The 5,487-nt window shown below is 38.9% G+C and overlaps 1 protein-coding gene across 1 annotated transcript in view; it reads right to left on the bottom strand.

Moving 5' to 3' along the window:
- Positions 1 to 5,487, bottom strand: part of LOC132054328 (uncharacterized) — a 63,555-nt gene that overhangs the window by 52,443 nt on the left and 5,625 nt on the right. The window lies entirely within an intron of this gene.

The following is a 5,487-nucleotide window of genomic DNA, read 5'->3' on the forward strand; positions in this document are numbered from 1 at the left end:
GAGCAAACTATTGTCCGAAACACGACTCCACGTTACTTAGCACCCTTGAATTAGCAAGTTTGCTTGAAGAATTTATTTTTTTTTATGGCTAAATCCTTGTCTTGAATTTGCAAGAGAGGGCCGAATACCCCTCCTTTTCTCTTCTCCTTGTTTTCTTGATTTCTCTAGAATTTGCTAAGTGTGGAAAATGGTGTGAAAGGTGACTAAGTCATCTTTTAAGTCCCTTATAAAATAAATCCATGTGGCCATGGTCCACCATTAAGTGGCCGGCCACCTTGCCCCTTTTTTATTTTTTTATTTTTGAATTTTCAAACTTTCCATAAATAGCCCACTTACTAAAAATGGAAAATTGCCTCCAAGTATTTCCTTAACATTTTCATGACATTAAAACCATACGCAACTTAAGCCTTTAAAACAAATGAAAGTCTCTCGGGATAGTCTTGTCCCTAACTTCTCACAATTCACCCAAGTTGTCCCGTTACTCATAATACGGGATATAACAGTTTCTCACGTTCTTCATCTCATACACACTTAGTCATGACTTCCTTTTAATGCGAGTATACTTCCCTCCTTAAGTCCCACTTATCAAAGTCTATTCTCTGACCCCACACATTCGTCTTTTATTCCATACTACCATCCTTTATCTCCTTTTTGCTTGCCTACCCGAATTTTTATCTAAATAATCCCTTGCCTTGCCCATCGTCTCTCTTGGAAGCTTGCTCACCCTCGTTTCTTACACTTTTCCTTTTCTCAAGACATTCTAATCCCTTTACTTTTCTATATACTCACTTCCTTCCTTTTCCTGACGTTATCGCGTTAGGACTTTCTAACTCTAATCTGTAGTGAAAATAGCATAAACTTACCTTGTAACATTTGTACCACTTTTGTCACTTCAATTTAGTCACTTGAACTTCATTACCTTGTTCGATCAATGCCTTCAGTATATAGCAATGCCGGTTTTTGGGACACTCATACCAATTTGGCGCGGTCACATATGGGATATCATACCTATACATATATGTGGTTACTATCCCCTCACTTACAAAGTATCTCCAAATACTATTCGAACTCATCCTAATTCTAGAGCTGTGATACACCTTCTTTCTCGCCACCGATCTTGTCCGCCTTGTCCTTGCGGCCTCTTAAGGTTTCCAACCACTCCGCATACTCCAATTTACATATATGTGGTTACTATCCCCTCACTTACAAAGTATCTCCAAATACTATTCGAACTCATCCTAATTCTAGAGCTGTGATGCACCTTCTTTCTTGCCACCGATCTTGTCTGCCTTGTCCTTCGAGGCCTCTTAAGGTTTCCAACTACTCCGCATACTCCAATTTACCTTAAGCTACTCTAGCTTCTTATCTGTCCCCTATCTCTGAATTTGTAAGATTTTTAGTATACTTCCCAGGGGGGTCACCCATCCTAGTATTACTCTCACCTTTGACGTAGCTTAACCTTGGAGTGTTGATGGGATCTGGTGCGTTAGTGCTAGTATGATCGCATCCACCCTACTGCATGACTTTTATCACATAACCTAGAATAAGCTGAAATTCTAATGGATTTCGATAAATCCTCGTGATGCATCTCCCCCAGATTAAAAGGATTCCTTACTCTTCCGATGAAGCAAATGCTATTTTAGCCTTTGGAACTCCCGATGACAAGCCATCAATCAACATATACAACTGCTTTCCATTCCTAAATGTTAAGATTCCTTGTAGCGGTAAAACTTCTTAGTCGCAGTTATCTATAAATACTTTGGTTATCGGTCCCTTCAAAACTTCCATTTGTCAACTATCAATGGTATCCTGCAATAGTTGTAGGCACATAAGAAGTTCCAATAAAAGACTCATATACTGTGCTTAAAACTCCATCCTCTCTCCATACGGAGGTACAGCCAGAGTGAAGTATCCTCCTCATCGTGCTAGCCATCTCATCATGGCGATTGTTTGTATTGTTCTATGTCATATACTCTCACAACTGATATAACTAGTAGCTTAAAATTTCACGAGAGTTCATTGTCACCAGCTTGTTTCGACCAATGCAATATCCTTGAATCCTTTTCTTGCGATCTTATCCCTGTCTACTTTCATGGCTTCTCCTTGCATTTCCTTAGCTCATCTAGCTTCATAGCTCCCTATTACCCCGATTGCCTTGTCGAGTGTCATAATTCCTCCAATACCTTGGTCCGTCTTTGTGCTCGTACTTAATCTTACTTGCTTTCCCCTTAAAGGTTTTACCTTATGGTATTATATTTCATTGCCATTCTCGATCGGAATTTATGGGGATACTCGAAATAGTGATGTGCCCAACTATCTATCAGTCGGAATAGTACTTTTGATTCCAATAAGCGATGCCCGATGTCCACTTGTAGCGTCGTCTTTATTTTTATCATCCATATCAACGTGTCCTATACATTCCCTTTAATCAATATGTAGCAATTATAGACGTATAATCTTTTGTTATCTCTTAAATCCTTGGTCCTCATCCTTAAATTTTAGGAAAATTTTTGACGAATTTCCTATATCTTACTATCCAAACACCGCACCCCGAGAAAATACATGCAATGCCTCACGGGGCCCTCAATATCGAGAAATGCAAAGATGACGAAACTTACCTCATGCGTCACAACTCGGAATATGCTTGAACTTTTATCAATCGTCCTTGTATATTTTCCTGGTCACTTTCTCTTCCATTCATTGGCTATATATTTCAATAACACTTGCAACATTCTTACCATATCTGACTTATAATCCTTTTTACCATTTCTTACCTCTGTACTTACTCCTTCTAACCAAGTAGTGCGCAATCTTACAACCGAACTTATCATTAAATTATACATGTAACTAATTCCCCATCGCTTTACTATACAATCGGCTTATCTTGATTATGACCAATTTATTCTCATAGAAGATGCACGTCTCGATGACGTTATTTCAACAAAGTGACTTACCTCTGTAATCCCAATATCATCATCCTCTTCCTTTGTCAACACCATTCTTCCACTGAAATTAAGGGTTAGCACAAGGAATTTCATTTCCTATGACTTGGCTCACATCGCACGATCTAAGATAGAAAGAAAGGTCAATGATTCCTAAATGCCTAACGTGACCTCCTATTTATAAGTGTGGCCGGCTTCACACCCATAAACGGACTGCGCTTAGGACACGACTTGCGGAACAACCCTAGGGACGAGCGAGTCGATACCAATTTGTCACACCCCCACCCTTGGTAAGGCGTGATTGGCACCCGACACCTTACAGGAACCGAGCGAACCAATTTAAAACTTAAATGTACAATAGACCCATGACGCCGACAAGATCAAGAGGCTAAATATGAACATAATAACATGCATAAGTAAATGTACAATAGACCCATGATGACGACATTACTCTTTGTCACACTATGACAAAGGTTTGTGCAGAGCGTACGCAAAGCCTCTATGAACATGACTGAGGTATACAAGTCGGGACAGAGCCCCCGACGTACTCTTAATACAATTCATATATATATATATAGACTCCGACTCGGCAATGCTCCAGGAACAAGTGGAGCCACCACTCGAGACTAGTACCTGAAGGCAGCCTACGATGAAAGATCCTCATCTCATCTATCTACACCTACGGGCATGAACGCAGCGTCCACAAGAAGGGACGTCAGTACGAGCAATGTACTGAGTATGTAAGGCATGAATAGTAATAGTAAGAGATACCAAACATGAAAAATAATATAATGAACGTATGAAGATAAAGTAATATAAAAGAGATCAACCTGTGCCTCTGAATGCCCTTTTAAGGTGAATGTCGTGCATGCTTAGCTTTTAAAGAAAACCTTTTCCATATATATCCATATATAATATCTTGTCCGGCCGTTAAGGCGCAGTAATACATATACATACACATAGCATCTTGCATGGTATTATCTTACCCGGCCATGTAGGCTCGGTGTCATCTTACCCGGCCCTTTCGGGACTCGGTGTTATCTTACTCGGCCCTTTCGCGACTCGATATTATCTTACTCGGCCATATAGGCTCGATATCATCTTACTCGGCCATATAGGCTCGATATTATCATACTCGGCCATATAGGCTTGATATTATCCCCAACTGATCAGTGGGATGCAATGCATACATACATACACACACATAAAAATACATAAATGAAATCAACATCATCGTTAGCATTATCATTATCACTGTATCATTCCTTGAAGAATTAATCATCGTATGATGAAATCGATAATGTCACGGGAGTCTCGAGAATCATGAACTTAGGTAGCATTAGAAATAGAATCGTCATCGCTATATCTCACCTCGAAAGAACAAGTATTATGAGGTGAGATCAATCTCAAAGAATAGCCTCACGATCATGAATAAGCTCAATAATATTGTAAGGACCATGAGATTCATAGACTTCTAGCATTTGTGGAAGCAAGGATATTATGTATATGGCACAAAGGTTTATAATAAAAGAATCATGCTTTTAGAAAGAAAGGGTATAGCCTTAACATACCTTTTTGGTCGCCTTAACTTTAACTACTCAACGCTTGTCCTCCCAGGCTCGTAAATCTATATTCAAGAAAATTTATACTATTGTTAGACTACTTTATACGCTTGTCTTAGTCCTTCAAATAAATCTTTCTAGAATGCGAAATTTCGGCAGCATCTCCCCTGTTTATATGCCTAGCCCAAAATCGTAATTCAAGCAACAACAACAACATCAATACCAACATTAATCATAATACTCTCAACACCAAAAATACTCCACAAACATCCCATATGGGGTTTATCCCATATTTCCGCCAACAAAACTATTATACGGTTATTTGACTGTTTTATCTCTGTAAATAAACCAAAAGTAATATTAATAAGGAGAGATTCATAACTTATTTTGTTAAATGCTGATATCTTCAATATCCACCTTGAATCCACCGCAAAATCATACTAGAATCACATCTATGCGTTTATCCGAGCTTCGATTAATACTCCGCCACTTGAAAATTGCTTACTTTTTGATTCCCTCACTCCCTCTTCAAAATTTCTAGACTTTTCTGGGCAAATTTTGTAAAAAAAAAAGGTTTTTACCCTTTATATAGGGGTCACATTCGGGTCGGGTTCAGTGTAGCATTTTTACTGTAGCAAGTCGGTCACTGTAGTAGTACTGTAGCATGCGTTTCTGCTCTGTCAGCCGTGTTAGAACCCGTATTTTTGTACATTGGAATAATCCGGATTTAATTATGATAAGTTAAGGACAAAACTATTCCGGGATGCAAGGTCGGGATTTTTGACCTTCGATTTCATTTTGACATATAAGTTGTGCATGAATTTGTTGGTATGGAACAATTAGGAAAATTTGAAACCAAAAGTGATAAAATTGGAAATTGGAAAAGTCATCCAATTCCATGTTGTGGCCGTGTATAGTGGGTGTTGGCCCACACCAACTTTGTGTCAACTTTTAAGTGGGAAAAATCTTAATGGGGCCCCAAA

Source organism: Lycium ferocissimum, chromosome 4 (assembly GCF_029784015.1).
Source record: "Lycium ferocissimum isolate CSIRO_LF1 chromosome 4, AGI_CSIRO_Lferr_CH_V1, whole genome shotgun sequence".
Classification (NCBI taxonomy): Eukaryota; Viridiplantae; Streptophyta; class Magnoliopsida; order Solanales; family Solanaceae; genus Lycium; species Lycium ferocissimum.